We start from the raw sequence: 20,907 nt of genomic DNA, 5'->3' as shown, positions 1-20,907 counted from the left end.
CCACAGCTTTAGTTATTGAGTGGTTGTGTGTGTTTTCTGTCTAAGTCACCTACTTTGTGAATCTATAAACCAGTACTGAGGAAGTTTATGTTCTTTCTATCTTAAGTGCTTGTAAAAGTAATAATCACATGTCACTCAGAATGTTTTATTTCTTACATTTTCCTCAGTAAGTACTATCTTCTCAACTCTAGCCATTTTAGATTCTTAAAGTATTTTTATCTTTGGAAATTCATAAATCTTCACTATATAAATATATAAATCTATACATTATATAGTTATAGGCACCATTGGATATGTATTAAGTATTTGAAAAAAAATTATATACCCATGAAGAAAAGTTATCTAGTTAAGCATGGATTTTTCTGTCTTACACTAACGATGAGTTTCCTATTGCTGTATGGTATCACTTTGCCATGTTAACATATGTTTATGTGAAGTGTTGGCATTTCAGTTGATTTTAAATGTCAAAATATTGTTCTGGACTTGTTGACAAGTCTATTTACAAATATATACGTAGAATTAGGGCAATCCACTGAAATAGCAATTTTTTTCTATAGAATCATTTCTTATCATCACATCAACTGTGATGTCAAAATACTCTCAAGTAGCACTGATGTCTCTCCAGGGCTTCAACAACAGTATCTATACTTTCCTATTTTCATGTTGCCCACACACATTAATGGATGAGTAAGTTTGTCATATTTCACTTTGTAAACCTTTCCTACATACAAATGGAAATTGGTAAATTCTATATATCTATATATACTCACCTGAAATAAGATTACTGATCTGAGCAAATAAAAAAGAATGCTATTTCATCTATCTCCATCTATGAACTGCTGGAGTATGTGAATGAGGAGCCTTGTAGAACCAAAGCTGTAGGATCTCCATAGTACTGAAGACCCAGCAATGCCACTCCTGGCATATATGGAGAAGATGCTCCAACATGTAATAAGAATACATGCCCCACTATGTTCATAGCAGCCTTATTTATAATAGCCAGAAGCTGGAAAGAACCCAGATGTCCCTCAACAGAGGAATGGATACAGAAAATGTGGTACATTTACACAATGGAGTACTACTCAGCTATTAAAAATAATAAATTTATGAAAATCGTAGGCAAATGGATGGATCTGGAGAATATCATCCTGAGTGAGGCAACCCAATCACAAAGAAGACATATGGTATACACTCACTGATAAGTGGATATTAGCCCAGAAGCCTGGAATACCCAAGATACAATTCACAAACCACAAGAAACTCAAGAAGAAGGAAGAGTAAAGTGGATACTTCGATCCTTCTTAGTAGGGGGAACTAAATATCCATAAAAGATTTACAGAGACAAAGTGTGGAGCAGAGACTGAAAGAATGACAATCTAGAGACTGCCCTACCTGGGGATCCTTCCATATTCAATCACCAAACCCAGCCACTATTGTGGATGCCAACAAGTACTTGCTGACAGGAGCCTGATATAGCTGTATCCTGAGAGGCTGTGACAGTGCCTGACAAATACAGAAGTAGATGCTCACAACCATCCATTGGACTGAGCACAGGGTCCCCAATGAAGGAGCTAGAAAAAGGACCCAAGGAGCTGGAGGGGTTTGCAGCCCCATAGAAGGAACCACAATATGAACTAACCAGTACCCCCAGAGCTCCCAGGTACTAAACCACCAACGCAAGAGTACAGGTGGTGGGATTCATGGTTCCAGCTGTGTATGTAGCAGAGGATGGCCAAGTGGGTCATCAATGTGAGGAGAACCCCTTGGTCCTGTGAAGGCTCTATGCCCCAGTGTAGGGGAAAGCCAGGGCCAGGAAGCTGGAGAGGGTGGGTTGGTGAGCAGGGGAAGGGGGAAGGGAATAGGGGGTATTTCAGAGGGGAAGCCAGGAAAGGGGAGAACATTGAAATGCAACTAAAGAATATGTCTAATAAAAAAAGATATTTAAGATAAAAAATAGAACACTTACTAAGACACTAGGTCTCTGTAGTTCTGAAATTGAGAGATAGCTGGGAAGGCTTGATGGCATGAGTGTTCTTCTTTGGGATTGCCAATATCAGAGAGACCTGTACTTCACAATAGTGACTGATAATGGAAACTTTTAATACCAGTGTGTGTCAGTGTGCTGAAGACTCTTCCATGAATTCTTATATGTAATACAATTATTTATTTAAGTATGTAGCAAAAGTGCCTCTGGAAATGACAATGATGTAAGTATCAGGGTGTTTTCAGAAAACTGGCAAGCCAATCAAGTCTCAAAAGCCATAGGTAACATATTCCTGTCTCTCGTTGAGTGGTGAAACATATATGCCTGCTATTACTTAGTATTTTGAGAAAACTTTATACATGTATTTTTTATTGTGTAGTCCAATTCTATTTCATGTCTTATTTACAACATTTGAATAGTTCCAAGCTGTCTTTTACTGAATATATTCATTCATACTAGAAATGACTAGCATTGTAAAATTTTAGGTCTTGGATTTGGAGAAAAGATTTAAGTGCATGGCCAGTAGAATGCATTTTCCTGTAGATTGTTGTATAAGTGGAATGTTTGGGGCTTTAATAATTCTCTTGAAAGGAAAAGATGATAGACAAACAAAGCTCTCACAATATTTAGAAAGTTTCAGGTTGTTTGGTTAAGGAATATAATGTAATCTTTAATGTTAATTTATATGTCACCCTGTTTATAAGCACAGATATGCTATCTGAACCTATATATTTGTTTTTCTTTTTCTTTTTGTTTTTGGATTTTCGAGACAGGGTTTCTCTGTGTATAGCCCTGGCTGTACTGGAACTCACTCTGTAGACCAGGCTGGCCTTGAATTCAGAAATCCGCCTGCCTCTGCCTCCCAAGTGCTGGGATTAAAGGCATGTGACATCACCACCCAGCTATATATCTTATTTTTATTTACTCTATTACTTAGTTAATAATGTAGGTGTCTAATTTCTATTCTTAATACATCGATGTATGTGCCTTGTCTATTTTCTCGTGGAAAGAAAATAAAAGGAACAAGGATGGCAGAATTAAAAACAATTGTTACTATTCTTTAAATATATATAAATCCTACATGTCAGTAGCTCTTAAAAATAGCTCTTCTCTTTTTATGCTATTTGTCTTGATATCCACTGACTTCACCACAGCTGTGGCAATCAAATGGGACTGGGAAAGGTGCAGAAAGAGGAAATACTGTTGGCATGATTAGCCCTTTGTCAAACAGCCTGAAGGCAGACTGATATAGAGTCAGAACCTGCCAATCTGTGGTGATGTACCAACTTTTAATGTTTTAAAATAATTATAGTCGGGACTAAGGCACTATATAAAACTACTATATAAATTCTGGAACCATTAGTAACCCCATTTTTCAGAGATTCAATCAATCAGAAGTTGGGAAGAAAATTGCACCCATTCTGCCAATTCCTGAAGCATGAAGTTCAAAGAGTAAGCAGAGATTGTCATTGGAAATCAAAGCTTAAGGAAACTTAAAGCTGAGTTATTAATTTGGAGTTTTTAAGAGTACTCCCTGAACCAGGTCTTATTCTGAAAGGCACCATTAGTTCTCCAAGGTCACAAAACCTTAACACATATCCACAAAAGGGCCAGGAGCAAGTCTAAAGGATATTTTTAAAGTGCAAGGTACTATTCAAATTTCAAAAACTGTTATCCATCCTTGAAGATTAGCTTGAAGTTAGGATTCATTCATTGAGCATGCATTAGATTTATAATCAGACTGAGAAGAGAGTTATCTGACTTTAAATACAGCTTTTCAAAAATTGTGTAAACCTTCTAAGTCTTGGAAGTTCCCTTTTCCATTGTTGCCTGTTTCTCAGAGCTTTTTGGAGGATATTTTTAAAGGATAGAAGAGAAAAATAACTCTATTCTTGTTTCTTTTATATAGTTTTATTCAAATAATAGGTTGTAAGATATCTGAAGGAATAAAATGTTTATACAATAGTCCTATAGAACATTTATTGGGATCAAAGATAAGACATGTCATTCACTATGTGTTTATAGTGAACCACACATATTTTAGTGTGATTGAGGCATGCAGAATAACTCATGGTAAGCAGTGATTTCCACAAGAACTGCTGATTGCAGTTGGGAGCACACAACTCAAATTCTTGGTGTGCATTGTGTTCTTGAATGCAACTATGCAAATTGGAGTCCATTTTGGAATTCCATGTCATCAAAAAGCTTGCTGAAAGAATATCTGCTTCTTTTTAAGTGTATTTTAGATCTAGACTCTAGATTCTGCTTGGAAGTTCTACAGATATTTTAAATTTAAAATCTGTGGCATCACAGAGTCGGGGACTTTAAGTTGATTTTCCATAGAAAAGTCAAGACTCAGGGTGATAGTCCTGTGCTTATTTGTCAATTAATATGCAGAAGGCTTGAGTAGATCCTGATAAAAGGGCTTTAGGGCATTGAAAATGTGTTTCTTAGTTCCTCTTCACAACAGCTTATATTAGTATCAGGAGAGCACAATCTTATGCCAAAGGAAGGCTTTTGACTAGAGGAATATCTGTGGGGATTTGTGATAGATAAGGGAGGAGCCCAGGCAGGAAGAGAAAATGTCAGAGTATCTCAGGGGTGGTTCTGGGTCTCCTCCTCTAAACACATGTATCATCCTTTTCCAAGGACAATGGATTTATTTATGTGTTTTATTTTCTTCAGCTATTCTCTGGAATCACATTAATAATAGCTTTAGATCATGGCCATCAAGCTAAGACTTTAGAATGGATTCAAGATGATAAAATTGACCTAAGTAGAGTAAGAACTCATCTCTAATACTTAAAGAATCTTCATTAATTTCAAAATAACTTTCAGAAAACAAGATACTTATTTGCTATGATGTGAATGTAAATTATAATCAATATAATTAGGTGAATATCTGAGATGATGTGACCTGCCAAGGAGATAAAAGATGATGTTAAACAAGAAAAAGAAAATATACATTCTAGTGATAATACAAAATAAAGGCACTTAGAGTTCTTGCCTCAAGAACTCTTCTGGGAGTTTAGCTGGTGGTATCTCTGCATCTTGACATTATACTTTTGAAACATTATGTGGGTAATCTTGTTGTCTATGTGTGTATTTGTTTCTCTCTTTCCCCATCTCTCTCTCTCTCTCTTCCATTCATTCAGTTTTTATCTGTCTCCTCTCTCTCTCTCCCTCCTTCCCTCCCCCCTCCTCCCCCCCTCTCCTCCCCCCCTTTCTCTCCCCCTCTCCCCCTCTCCCTCTCTGTCATGTTTCACATAGCCTATTAACCCAGGTTGGCTTTGAACTCATGATCCTTCTTATTCCTTCCAGGTGCTGAGACTACAGGCAAACCTATCATTTCTCTGTTTTAGAAGTGAAAAGTATACTATAAACTTAACCATCAGAAAATTGTCAGTCCCACAAGCTGAAATTACAAAACTATCAGTTTCTTTAAAAATTATGTTGACTCCTTATACAACCTAAAACATAAGGAATTAGAGCTCAGTGAACCAAACTTTCAATGTTTCAATCAACGTTCAAACAAAACGATTGCTTGTTTGGTTCCCTTTCCCTGAGTCATTGATTCACTGTGGCACTAAGCATGTCTTCTAAACTCTACAGACTTACAGATTTCTTCCACACATATATGACAACACACGTGAGACACTGGTCATGTTTGAGCATCACAGGTGCTCCTCTGGACAGTCAGATATACGCTAAGCAGCTTTCATGTCCCTATATTATCTGTATTGTCCCACAAGTACTTTCTTGTCCAGCCCTGAGGAACTTTATCTTTTCTTTCTTATATCAATTTGTTCACAGTAGAAAATATTTTACATTTGCTATGGGAATAAGAATTCTGGAATGAGTTTTTATTTTTTAAGGAAGTAGTCAAAAACAAGGACAGGCAAGTTAATCCTTGGATGATGAACTTTCTGCATGTGATTAAATGCAATTATTTAAAGAACTTTCAAAGTTCTTCTTAGCCTACAACTATTAACTCTTTAGGAAGTAATTCCTTGAGATGTTTGATGATAATTGATCTTTTATCCCTTATCAGTGAGCACCTTGTCAGTGAGCACCTAGCTCCATAAAGACTTGAAGTGCCAGGGTAAGGGGATATTGGGGGTATGGGGAAAGAGGAGGGTCGATGGGGGAGGAATTTTGAGAGGGGGTGACTGGGACTAGGGCAGTGAGTGGGATATAAACTGAATAAATAAAAAAATAAAATTAAATAAAAAGAAGAAACATACAAACAAAACAAAGGCAAAAGATTTCAATAATGTTTACATGTATCCACCCCTATGAGATTTGTTTCATTTTATTTCATAGTATAGGAGGTTCATACTCAAAATTTAAATTTATATTTCTTGGAATAGTGATAGTAGCTGTGTTCCAGTAGGTTTCCCATTCCTGGCTACATTGGACATTTTTGTTTGAAGCAATTATAATTATGCTACCAGCAGGTTTGTAAAATTAATTTATCTCAGAAAATGCACATAGTGTGAACATTTTGGTTACTTTTTAAAAAGATGATACATATTGAACTGTCATGAAACAGGAGAAAATATTAAAAATTGCTGTTTTAAATGAAAATGGTAATTTGGTGTACTACTTAAAATGAATAAAACAAAGAATATAACTTATAAATTTTTGGTTTTAAAAACCATATTTGCTGTTTTTCTGCCAACTTGGTCAATTAGTATTATAAAGTGTATACATCATCCAAAATATGAGAAAAAAGCACAAAACACATATAAATCACCTGCAATATGTTATTCATTTGTAATAAATCTTCATATTTGCATATTACATGGAATTATCTATATCATGTATAATTTGGATAAAAACTGATGTAATTATTTACAATTTTCTCAGATGACATGCTACCTCAATTTAATGATCATCTCAAATAATAGAGATGCAGGGTTTAAATTGCATTGCAGTCAAGTTTTGAAATACACCAAGTGATCATGGCCAGTTTACAAGGTTGACCTCTGTAATTTCTCTTCATTTTCTAAGCTTCTCTTGGTGTAAATGCATGTTAAATTGCCTTTTAGTGCATGGAGTGATTTTTCCTTAGGCAAATTACTCTCTTTTGGTTCATCAGCTAGATATGTGTTGCGTATAATTTGCCAGCATGAAAGTTATTCATTTCAACTTAAAAGTGTCCACCCTGGCTGTTACATATAGCCAACTTCAATATCTTACACTATTATAAAAGAAAGTATTTGTGCTACAGAAGCAGGCTTTGAAGTTTATCCCTCTTAATGAATTATTCAGGTCATCAAATGTAATTTCTAACTTGCTTAACCCAATTTAAGTCAGCATTTGTATAATGTCATTTGGGTCAATACTAACTCACAAGAAAAAAAAATTAAAAATCAATGAACATCAGGGTGAGCGCTTTAATTTTCACTTTTTAGCCTAAACCCTTTTCTGAATTCAAAGGATTAAAGACTTCTTGAAAAAATAGTGTTTCAGAAGTAACACAAATCTATACAACTATTTACATCAATGGCAGAAGGGCCATTTGCACTATTTTCTGGGCAACAGACAATTTGACCTTAATTTTTTCATGACTTTGAGATGGAGTGCACCCTGGTGGATGCAGTGTCCATCTTTTCATAGGAAGGCTTCTGGGGGATACTGCTGAGTTTACAGATTCCTTCCTCAGGCAAAGCTCTGGCTGTTTAATCTTATCCATTGTATGGCCTTTTGTGGCCGAATGACTAGAGATTTTAAAATCAAGAAAATTTTAAAAGGAAAGACCTGGCCTTGAGAAGGAAAGTTGGGGGTAGCAGGTTATTGATTTTTTTTTTCTGCAAGAAAAGCAAAAGATTCTGATGCCATTAAGAATGTTGGCTGGTAGGGAGATCTTTGTGGATAAAGCAGACTATATATAAATTTCAAATAAGCAAAAGGAACAAGAAAAACTCTTTAAAGTTCTTTATTCCAAGAGTTCTCTGTGGAGAGGCTTAATGCTCTTTATTTGGGAATGAAGGCACTACACCTGAGCTTATCCTAAAAGAAGACATTCTTAGCAACTTGCTTTAGCATAAAAATTCTTACTACTTATGCCTAATACACGTGCACGCGCACGCACACACACACACACACACACACACACACACACACATCAACTAGATTTTATTTAGCTATTACTTGTTTCCAGAGAGAAAGTGTTCTAAAGGAAATTATAATGCCTATACTTTTATGCTTCTCTCTGGTTTCTTTCCTTCATTAGTCCTGGCAAACATTTTCAGAAGAAAATGATCTTCCTTACATGCTGTCAGTACAAATAATGCCCTGGTAGAGCATCCAATACTCACCTGCTCAACAAGCAACAGCCATACAGGTAACACATGTAAATCCCTGGAACCCAACAGCAGTAACACTGCATAAAAATCTCATTGATCTGGGAGAGCCAAATCTCAGGAGAAACAACAGCCCAGCACTTGCCACTCCAGACCTACAGAGGATTGTCCTATCTGCAGGTAGCATCATTAACTACAGGGTTGGTCTCAGCCTACTCTATCAGTGCAGATCCTTTTACATGATGCCTTTCACAACTGTTATAGGAGTGTAGCCTAAGTAAGAAATTTTAACCTTCTTGGTGTGATAGCCAGGAGAGCCCTAAGTGGAAGGCACTTATTATCTGAACTTGGACAGTTCTATGTGTTAGACTCCCATCCCCAAGACCCTAAAGACTTCTACTGTACCGGCTCATCAGTTACTTGCCTCATGTGCCAAATATGGCTTTGCAGAGTAACTCTGGCTTTCTCCTGCATGCACAGTGCATGCTTAAGAGCTGGAGAAAAGTTTTCTGTTTCCAACTGTGTTTTGCACAAGCTGTCTTTTGCTCTCTGCAGGTCCTGTACACCCTCAACTGAGAAGAATGTTGCCTGCCATTCTTACCCTATTATGTGCAATACCTGGCAGACACTACAGCTTAAAGAACCAAGAGGATGAAAACCCCCTTCCCTAATCATCATCCTGTCCCCAGCTGGGCCCTTCTGGGTGGAAGGGTAGTATCCCAATTCTGGTTGAGCATGCTCAAAGTAGCAACAGAAAGAAACATTACAAATTTTTATGCCACAGAATCTATGCATATAATTGATCACCACCACCACCACCACCACATGTATGTATACTGCTGAAAAGACAGGGTGTGGGCATTGGGGAGTGTATGATGTGGTTCTTGCCTCCACATCTACCTCTGGAATGTCTGGACCCATATTAATGTCCGGTCAGATGTGACTCAGACCTCTCTCTGGTATAGAGCAGTGAGCTAAAACAGGAGACCCCAACAGGTAATAGAGACAATATAAATAATTATTGTGAAAATTCAAAGAGCCCGAAAGGGTCTACCACTTCTGTTTTCAGAGTAGCCCCAGAGCATACACCTCACATATTCTGATGTGCATATCACCTACTGCCTGAACTACTAGAGTTCATCTGGAGAAAGTAGGTTTCCCCAATTCTAATACAATAAGTACATTGGCTCAAACTTACTCAAGTCTAATAATAACAATAACAATAACAATAACAATAACAATAATATGTATATGTGTGTGTGTTTGTGTGTTTCAGTGTTGCACATGTGTGTCTGTGTGAATGGGAGGCAACTATATGCCACGGTGTGCAGATTTAGGTTAGAAGAAAATCTTAGGTGTCATTCATTATCATCTAACGTATATGATGCAGGGTCTCTTAGTTGCCTTTCTTCTACATGGGCCAAGTTGTCTAGCTTATAAGCTTTTGGTGTGTCTCCTGCCTCTATCTCCCATCTCCTCATAGAAATACTGTGATCTTGATGCTATGCATCTGGCCTTTTAAATATAGCTTCTGCAGATCTGAACTCAGGTTCTTATGCTTTTGTAGAAAGTGCTTTTATCCAGTGAGCCGCTATTCCAGTTCATTTTAACTTTTTTAGTACTGTGATTTAGATTAAGGTGTCATGTATGTGACATAGTTATTCTACCGCTCGAAAAGCCTGGAACCTTATAGTATTAGTTATATTTCACATTTTAATTGGCTAGTTTTGTTTTTGCTTATAGATAGACTGACCTTTCCTCCTCTGTGCCTGATGACAATACCTTATTATTTCTCATACCCTCTGACTTTCTCCTTCATTTATACTTCTCTCTCTGTCTCTGTCTCTCTCTGTCTCTCTCTGTCTCTCTCTGTCTCTCTCTGTCTCTGTCTCTGTCTCTCTGTCTCTCTGTCTCTCTGTCTCTCTGTCTTTGTCTCTCTCTCTCTCTCTCTCTCTCTCTCTTTCCATTACACTCTCACTTTATTATTAGTGCTTTTGGCTCTAAAATAACACAATGGCAGGCACTACAGCTTAAAGAACCAAGAAGGTTCTTATTATATTATAACTTTATATTATAATATAAATTATATTATATTTTTATCCCAATCAGCTTCCTAATGCTACTTACTCTCAACCTCATTGGGGACATAAAAGAAGAAAGCAAGTATTTCCTACTGCAACTTAACACTGGGGTTGTAAAATAATTTCATCTGTTCCTGCCATCAGTTTTCCCTCTAAATACTGGTGAGGAATGCAATCTGAAAGAAGACAATGTGCCAGGAGGATTCACACCAAGTACAAGGAAGGAAAAAAGACTCTGGGAAAGGAAAAATATAAACACGCAGCTGGAGTGATGACTCAGTGGCTAAGAGTGCTTACTGCTCTTCTAGGAGACCTGAGATCAAGGAGAACAAATTACAAAGATAAAAGATGACCTTTTTGGTTGCTAACTTGATTGGACTGAAGACATGGGTAAATCATTTCTCTCTCTCTCTCTCTCTCTCTCTCTCTCTCTCTCTCTCTCTCTCTCTCTCTTTCTCTCCAAAAGTATTTATAGAGATAATTAAACCTAAGGGTCTCATAATTAATCTTTCAATTCCCTGATGGTATTGTTGGTAGTGGGAGTTAGATCTTAGGCCCTGGTTGGAGGAGTTATGTTGCTGAAGGTGTGTGCTGAGGAAGTGCTCTATAACAGCCTCTTGTCCTGTTCTGCTGCCTGGACACTAGGGAGTGAACTAGCTAGTGTGCCAAGTCTTCCCCACCATAATAGACCTTCAGTTCTGAAACTACAGTCAAAATTAAATGTTTTCCCCCTCAAGATATTTCTCACAAACAAGACAAATTCTAACATTACTATTGATGTTAAGTGCTAATATCAAGGCATGTTACAACACCATGTTCAGGAAAACAGCATGGAGTAACTATAAAACCAGATGCACAAATCAGAAAAACAGAATAAAGAACCCATAAATAAACCATGTGTTTATATCTAACTGAAATGATCAATATAAAGATAAGAGAACCTACAGATTGAGAGAAAATATTTCTTGGGTGTTCATATGGCCCAAGTTAAAGTAAGAAAACTTAACAACACAAAAATAAACAATCTAGTTTAATCTTGTATAGATGTTTCTCATAAAATAAATGTTAAGTGTCAAAAATACACACAAAATGTCCAGTATTATTCACCACCAATGAAATTCAGATCAAAACTATAATGAAATTCCATCTCATTCTCGTTATAATAAATATTATTATAAAAATAAAAGGAGTAAGTACTATTGAGGATATGGAGAGAAAAGAATTCTTTCCTGCTAGCTAGGAAGGGTATTAGAATATCGACGACTAAAATCAGTATGAGGAGTTTTGAATGGATAGTAGAAACTTGGTATATATAAATAGTTGAGTATTATTTAGACACAAAAATGTAATCATGACATTTATATAAAAATTACTGAAACTTGAGAATGTGAAATTAGTAGTATTTGAGTAGAATTTCTAATTAGTCTACCCCAAAATAAAAATAAACAAAAATTAAAATAAATCTAGAAAATTGTGTTGAGAATAGAAGTGACTGCTATAGACTGAGACAGATATTTGTTGAGTGGGGTTCAAAGAAGGGAAGATGGACATGATCAATATAGATTGTATTCACAGATGGAACCATCACAATGAATCCTACTAATATGTAATTATTAAAAATAAAGCCTCAAGGAGGAGGCATGTTTTGATGTTCATGTGTTCTGGCTGTTCATGTGTTGCCAGACATAGGTAATAGCTGTCTGATTTTACAGTGGATCTTGGGTTAGAGATTTTAAAAGTACAATTTATAAGTATATTTTATGACCAATACAAATCTCCTTTGACAGCTATAGATGAATAAAATAATAAGTATGGCTCATTTAGATTTAAGTTTACATTTTTGAAAAAATGTTAACTTTCCCCATATGCTGGAGATTTAAAAGCAGGAAAACCAGAAGAAAAGTTTGTTTATTAATGCTTTCTCTAAAAATTGTGTTTTGTCTAAAAACACTTCTGTGATTCTTCATTTCTGTAAGGATGAAACTCTAAGTCTAAGACCCAAAATCTCTGCACATGCAACCTCCCTCACCTCATCTGCCCTTGGACCATTCTGGTCTGGATCCTTTGTGTCTATGCCTGACCATGTGTGCTTCCTATCTCCATGCTCTATGCTCTCTTCAGTATCCCTGCCTACCCTTCAGAATTTGCTCAATATTAGATTTCTAAAAAGGCTTCAATGGAAATAGAAACCATATCATCTAAGATTTCAAGAGCACTCAACCTGAACCATTTTTTCTGAACAATTTGAGCTCTTTAGTATCTATGTAGCAAGCACATTGCTTGTTGCATGTAATCATTAAGATGCTTAATTAATATATGAAAGTAATTGAAATATGAATTGTATTTTGTTTATGCAGGTACATGAAACAGTTTTCTAGAAAAGTAGCAAAGAGATTTCTGTTATTTTAAACTCATTTTCCTCTCTGTACAAGGCAGTATTAAATAAAGACAATTTGTTACCAATGCAAAACTTTTTGGCAATGGTGTAGTTAATTAAGAGTAAATGTCAATAGAACTTAACACTGGCACTGTATAATGATTCCTGCTGCTAGATATATGTCAAGAGAAAGATAAACAAGATGGAGTGATTTATTAAGCAGCGGCACACTCCAGGCAATGCATTTCTGGAGCATAACACTCCTTGGGTGGTGATATAAGGCAGAGGATAAAGACTAAATGGTCTTAACCCTTTGAACAGTAAAATAATAGAACAGAGTTGTGCTGCTCACAGACAACTCTAGCCGATATAGCAAAATCCCCCTGTGCTTTAAGAGAAAGATGATACTCTAGGGATGCTTGAGAGTATTCAAGTTACAACAGACTACCATCCACAACTCTTCATGCTTAACAGATACTTTAATTAAAAGGAGAAGTCACATTGTCTCAGTAGCACCTCAGTTTCTCCAACATAATGGCTAAGGTGCCGTGGTGGCTCCTGGTGGTTTGTTCGTTTGCTTCACTGTGCATTCTAAAGTCCATGAAGACAGATAGATACTGTGTTGTTCTGTTTACTTTTGTGACTACATGAATAATTCATATTTTATCCCTAAGTAGATGCTTCCAGAAGAAGGGAGAATTTAAATTAGGAGAGGCATAAGGATTGCTTTTAGGACATGCAGAAGTTGAACTTGGATATAAATGTTAATGGCTAGAAAACAACTGAAGTAGACAGAACAGGCTGTGTGCCAGTCTCAAAGGGGTTGTTAACTTGAAGGCCAAGATATGGGGTTGTAAACATTAGGAGAATCTATAAATTTGGTCCATGGCCACAAATCAAAGAACAATTTCATGTGTCCATAGAGAAGTAATAGGGGTCATGCTTAGTCTAATGTTAAACTTTTACACACCTGAGGACACACTCAAGAAACTTACAAATCGCTATAAAGCATATAGATTATAAAGCTGAGGTTTTATCTTAGTGATAGAGTGTTTGCCTCACCAAATGTAAGGCACTGTATTTGGTCCTTAGTTCTGAAAAAAAAGAAAAAGAAAAGCATGCAGATTACAAATGTCAGACCGTGATATATATGGCAAGGTATATAATATGAATATGTACTGCTAATTATACTTTGGAATTTATATATGGAATGTATGCATATATGTCTGTCTGTCTGTCTGTATCACATTCAAGAGTTTTAGAAAAAAGTGCCTCACAGGTCTGGAGAAATGTCTTAGCTGTTAAGAGCACTGTCTGCTCTTCTAGATAACCTGGACTTAATATGCACATGGCAGCTCACAACCTTCTGTAACTCTAGTTCCAGAAGATTTGAATTCCTCGTCTGGCCTCTGTAAGCATGAGTCATACACCTGGTGCATGGACATACACACAAGCAGAATATCCACATACATAAAGTAAAAATAAGTTAATCTTAAACAATAGCAACTACTAACATACCTCAAGGCCATTATTACATTTCTAGGTTTTAATCTGGTGGTGAGATCCATCACCTAGTATAAGATGCATTATAATTAGATTGTATGTAATGATGAGTGAAACTAAATCCAGTCTTAGGGTTTCAAATATTGGACTAGATTATGAAGGGCATGGACAGTTTCTTCCATTTTAAGGGGTATAGACATCAGTCTTATGTTTCTAACTTCATATTCATAGATAAAAGGGGAAAGTGGATGAGGGTTTTTGGCGTGTCGATCTAAAACTGAATTTCCAAATTTATATTCTAAACTTCTATTTTCTACATGATCTGTGGTCCCTTGAGCCCAATTATTTATCTTTAATCAATCGTAAACCATCTCTAGGATGAGTCCCACCAACAATATTTGTTTCTATGCTTCTTTCCTAAGATGAGGTAAATTGTAATATTTATCTCTAAAAATCAAAGACAATTTACATGCTAGGGAAAGTTATTTTAAATGGTCTGAAACATCTGCCCTTCCTCTCATTTAATTTATCATCAAAGGTGCATTTGTTTAAAATCACCTTTGCACTTGTTAAATATTTTTATGAGAAGCTACTTTTTTGATTTATTCAAACAATCATACTTTTCATTAAGGAATATCTTAATATGGAGTTTTTAGGATTCCAGAAAATAGTTTGTATATGTTCTTACTCTAAGCAGATTCTGATTTCTGCTTTATAATTTTTAAATCACTTTTAACCATGACAAAGCTGGTTCAGCAAGGGAAGGCTTTCTGTCTTCATCAGAAGGGTCACAGGAACAGAGACTGTTATTAAGAGTATATTGCATGCCCGTAGCTTGTGGGGTCATCTTTTAACTCATTAAGGTCCATGGGCGTTAAACTAATGCACTCACATCATCTTACCATTCTCTGGTCACCTTCCTTGAAAATTTGCTAACATGGCAGAGAATTCTGTTCTTACCAGAATGGCCAAGGGGACACTGCCATGTTCTAAAGCCTAAAGCTGCATGAGAGATTTTAGGGAGGCTATGAAACAATGTGTGTGGTTGGCACTGCCTTGGTTAAAAATGTCAATCTTAATTAGCAACAACGTAGATGTTGTTTGAACATAAATAAAAATTACAGACATCTTTTTGGGTTACTCGTTGTCTGAACAGTATATGGGGAGAAATCTTTCTTTACAGCCCAGGAAACTGTCACTGGGGATTCCATTCTCCCTGAGGTTATTGGTGTCAGTAAACATCTGAGCTAGCTAGCTGATAGTGTTTCTGTTATATTCAAATTGAATGTGAAATATCAGATACCGTTACAAAGAAGTGACTTTGCTATTGAATCCTAAGTCCTCAATACTTTGGGATTTCTTATTTGAGCTCTACATTATTAAAGTAGGGGTTTCTGAGTTATTCCATCTAAAGTTTTAAAGGCATGGTTGTTCTCTCAAGTCTCCACCGTGTCCTGACTTAGTGGAGAAGATTAGTTCTTTTTGTGGAAATGATAAAGCTGTGATTCTATGTAACAATGTAATCTACCTGGCACTGGGAAGAATTTTATTACCTTCAAAAATTATCCTGAGATTTAAAAGCCAGTGGGTTGCCTCTTATGTTAAGTCTCGTGCAGAAGCATGGGGTTATTTTTAGCTTTCCTACCACTCCTACGGGCCCTTTTTCTATTCAGCACTAGCATTTGGAGACCTCTTTGATACTCAAAACTAACAAAAGAATTTTCCTTTCTTTCTGTTTTCAATAACTTTATCTGATTCTATAATTGGAAGTGGTTTTGCTGGGCTCCAATTTATTAAGAAACATCGACATGACATAGAACATCTTACAAATATGTCTTTCATGCAGAGTGACAGACTTTAGAGTTGCCAGCTATTAAAGGGATGGCTCTGTCATCTCTTTCCTTAAAGGCTCAGGGTCCCATGGGGAAGAGGGATTGGAAAGATTTTAAAAGTGAATGATTTTAAGAAAACAGTATTTTCCAGATATGACAGGGAAAATGCATATAGGAACTCATGAAGACTCTGACAAACTCACACAGTCAAAATTCCACCATAGAGAAGGGAGCAGGCACAAAGTTCCATTCCTAGCTGAGAAGCTCTTTGTAAATAATAGCTGCTCAAAGGAGGAAAATCAATTTTGTTTTTTTTAATGGAGCAAAACTAGGAATATCAGTCACACTCTAGGCAAGTGCCAAACTTAGAAATAGTGACCAAAAAATTTGGAATCCATAGTTTATAGTGTGTATGTGTGTGAGAGAGAGACAGGGGTTGGTAGGGAGGGAGGGAGGGAGAGAGAGAGAGAGAAAGAGAGAGAGGCAGAGGTACAGGGAGAGGGAGAGGTACAGGGAGAGGGAGAGGGAGAGGGAGAGGGAGAGGGAGAGGGAGAGGGAGAGGGAGAGGGAGAGAGAACATGAAGTTGTGTGTATGCTGGGTGATATATCTGGGAAAAGTTGTGGAATGAGAAAAATATGATAAAAATATATCATATGAAGTTCTTGATAAATAATACTAATATTAGTTTTTTCTTATTTATTAACATATTCAAATATCTAGGTTGGCCATGGCACTCATATTTAGTTTGTTCCTTGTTCTTCTTTCTTTGTCTTCCTATTCCTGGGGACAGTGTTGCTATGCAAAAGATTCTGGCTGATAGACATATTCGTAGCAATAAGGACTTATGGTTTCTTAAATCAGTCAAAACCATAGGAAACTCAATATTTCCCTTTGCAGTTTGTTTATAAACAACAAATTACATAGGGTCGCTTCTGTAAGCAAGTCAATTAAGCTTCAATGGCATTAGAGTCACTGCTAATGAGCAACCTGTTAGAGGGTCTTTGAAACTCAACTTTCAGTGTTTTCAATATGCTAGCTTAAAGGAGAGAGGTGTAGGAATGGTGATAAGAGATGATGTAAAATGACAACAGAACATATTAAATTGGTCTCTTATTCTTGTATTTAACAACCTAATTCACAAGTGCCAATGTTCTAGCCACACAGATGTACTGAGTTTATCTCTGTAATGGACCATATTGCTTTTACACAGTTGAATTCCCAAATCTGTTTTTTCCAGAATGTTGTAAAATCACTGATTTTTTTTTTGTATAAGGAGTAGTAAACACCTCAGATATATTTACTATTTTTTTCTGCCTTTAGTTCTTTATGGCCTCCTTTTCAGAAATCTGTGGAACACATAAAATACCTGCCCAACCCTCTTCAATCTAAAATAGTGTGTCGATAAATATTTAATTTTGAAATAACAGCTGTGCTTCCTCTGAAGAGACTGTATTTTCATTAGGAATTATCACTAAGTCCAAATCTATTGCTTATGCATGGACAGTGTTACTCATTTATTCTCTTTTCATTGAGAATATGAGCCTTTAATTTACTTTTAATCAGAGCATGCCAATGACCTCAGTATCTTTTAATGGCTTCCCCTTTTCATTGTTAGCCAGTGAACAAACAACAGCTCCCCCCAAATAAGTTGTCCATCACATACAATTCAGCATTATTCTTCATTACGAATTTGTATAATTCACAGCCAACCTATAATGTTCTCTGTGGAGAACATTTAACAAAGCAGTTTTGATAGGAAACACTTAATATTATGAAACATACTATGAAACCCCTGCATCTTTATAGAACTAGAAAAGCCTGATGATCATGCAAGTACTTTTTTATGTTTGTTTGTTTTGCTCTAAAACTTACTGCATTTTTTTGTGACTTGAAGATTCAGAAAGTCCATCTATCCGCACTATAGTCAATACTCTCAAAAATCATTCTACAACATAGGAGATCTTATTTATTAATCTTTCTCTCTTAAAATGTACAATAGAGGGTACATAGTACATAGTACACATAACTCTTTTGGCTTGATGATTTGGGGTCATGGGGAAGAATTTCAATGAAAACTTTTCTTTCAGATTGCAATCTAATAATCACAGAGTTGTTGTTAGCTCTGTGGTTTGTGACTTAAATATTTAGCTTTGACATTTCAGTGCACATTTATTAACCATTTCCAATGTAAAAGACACTGAGTTATGGGCAAAGGTACAAGAAGAGTAAATAAGTACTATTGTGCACTTAAAAATACTCAGTTTTAAAAAAATAATCAGTTTTGAAATGCAGTTTTAACTGTACATGAGCTCATTAAATTTATAGAAATTAGATCTGTTTGGTTTGGTGGATAATGTTTATAATCATTTGAAATTTTTATAATAAATTTTATGTAAAACATAAATACATAGGTGATGTTAATTTTTTTAAAAATTTCTTTTCATATACTTATAAGTGTCAAAATAAGTCTGTTTTAAGAAACATGAATATAGTGTCTTAGTCTGTAAAAGATTCTTGAAATGGGGGATACCAAAAGAAGATGTGGAGGATGAGCAGGAAATTACCAAGTTAGTGCATGGGGTGAGAGTAAAGACTGGGCAAGATGACATCAGAAGTTCTTCAGGAGTTGGGAAAATATCAATAAAAGTGGAGAAGCAGCCTGGCTCACCTCAGCTAAAGGGACTGTATGGTTCAGAGTAATTGTCCACTTATTGTGATTTCTCAGTGTCAGTAGATAGGAACTGAGTTCTGGATGCTACCGCTGTGCTGGAATAGTAGTCAGACCATACAGGGCTTGGACCTGTATGCAGACAATGATGAGAATTTAAGAAAGCATGTGAAGATGGAAAATATTACGGTTAGTTTTTCATGGCACAGACAGACAGACAGACACACGCATGCACGCATGCATGCATGCACGTGCCAGTTATTTTCAGGGGTAAGTCAGAAAAAGGAAGAGATTTTACTGGGAACCTATGCTCCAGGGAAGGAGCGATGTTGGTTTAATTTCTCCATGTGAGAAAGAAACTTCCACTTCTAAAATATTTATGGGGTAAAATGGACAGAAGTGGCATAAAAGAGGTAAAAAAAGAGGAAGACATCAGGGTATTGTTAAGATGTCTCTGTGTGTCTAGGCTGCTGGAGACTTACTCTGGAGTGAAGGGTTTAGAGTGTACGTAAAAGAATTCTGTGTTTGACCTGGTAGAGTTTGTGTTCTGACTTGTTCATCCAGAGAGTGGTCTAGTGACTATTAAGACAAATTTGAAGTTCAAGGATGCCCAATGAAGATTTTCTGTTACCAGAAGTTCCAATGGTTGTTGAAACTATGCACAGACACCAATAGGAAGGGAAGAGGTGGGGTGAAACAGCTTAGCTACATCCAGTTATGTCACCTCTTGCAGTACTGGGTATGTCTGTCACCAACCTAGCCATTCTCCTTTGGTTTTGATGACTAACTTTGGCAGGCAGCTCATTTCATTTTCAATTTCATTATGGTTTTCAATCAAAAGTATAGGTAGTTACAGGAGGCTACCTTCATTGATCTGCTTTGGGGTCTTTCATCAACTTTTAATTTCATAAATGTGAATATACATATTGGTGACTTGCCCTCCACTAATTAGTTTTAAGAAATTAGGCTCGGGTGTCCAATTTTATGACTAGCCATCCAAGTCACTCATATTGGTATTTCCACTGTTACTTGTGATCGCACCATGACTCTGCGACTTCCTTCTGCTCAGTTGGTATCTTTGTACTCTTACTCTGTATTTCAATCTTATTGATCCTTCTAGTTTTTCTTAGTTAACCCAGAGTTTTTCATTTCAACCATTGTCTTGCTAATAACCTATCCAGAGATCAGCCAGATTTAGTTTTTTTTTTTTTTTAATTTAGTGACTATTTACTTTTTAGTACATTTTAGTCTTCTTAAAAGTTTCACAACTTCAGTAATTTTAAATGTCATGAAAATTCCTGAGTCAGGCATACCCAAGACATTTTCTGAAGGAGGAATTCAACAAAGGAGACCACAAAATCCCACACCAACTATAATGCTGTGAACAAGAACAAATGTACTAGGAAGAAAGAAGTGCAGAGAAGCTCACAAAGAGAAACCTGAGGACTACAGCCCGCACTGACAGACCATAGTTGGAATCAACCATAGAAGTTGACATGTAAATTGAATGAATGAACTATTTCCTTTGGACTGAATTGTCAGCATAGGTTTGAGATATTATAGAACAAAGACAAAACTTTGCTTCAATAAGCAGTTTGTCACTCAATCTAATTAATAACTTTACAAAAATAATTTGATTTCATTTCCAACAAAAATTTAAGAATCAACTCATTGAAGTATTGCTATAACACATGCCTGCTACTCCACTTCAGATACTTCCCTTGAGTCATTCTAGTGACTACTGTCAGCCACCTCAGAGATCTTTATCGAGGCTTTTTCTCCTTTTCTTTTTCACTATCAATTACTTTGTGGTTATTGAAGTTTCACTGGTTCCATCTAGTCAGTACCACAGATTTCCTGACTCTCCATGCCTCTCCACACTTACTCTCGACTCAGTTGTATGTTAGTTCTCACATGTATTTCTTGTGCTAAGTGTCTGTGTTAAATTTGCCAGACTGTTAGCCCTTGTTCTTCAATTTTCTGCATTAGCTGTAGGCTGTGCTAGGTCATGCAAAAGATATACTCTTCTGGAACAGGGATAACCCTATAGTTAATTAGAGATTTATGAAGAAGAGAGTTGACTGAATATAGATAACAAAGTAAAGACATGCTTTTGGATATAATTAAGTTGTAAGGTAAATTCATTGGTAATG

General features: G+C 36.3%; 1 protein-coding gene across 3 annotated transcripts in view; it reads right to left on the bottom strand.

Annotated features, from left to right (window-relative positions):
* The window catches only part of Grid2 (glutamate ionotropic receptor delta type subunit 2), a 1,405,618-nt gene that overhangs the window by 313,064 nt on the left and 1,071,647 nt on the right, over positions 1 to 20,907 (bottom strand). The window lies entirely within an intron of this gene.

Source organism: Mastomys coucha, unplaced genomic scaffold (genome assembly GCF_008632895.1).
Source record: "Mastomys coucha isolate ucsf_1 unplaced genomic scaffold, UCSF_Mcou_1 pScaffold20, whole genome shotgun sequence".
NCBI lineage: Eukaryota > Metazoa > Chordata > Mammalia > Rodentia > Muridae > Mastomys > Mastomys coucha.
The sequence above is the reverse complement of the archived record's forward strand: the minus strand, read 5'-3'. Positions and strand labels throughout refer to the sequence as shown.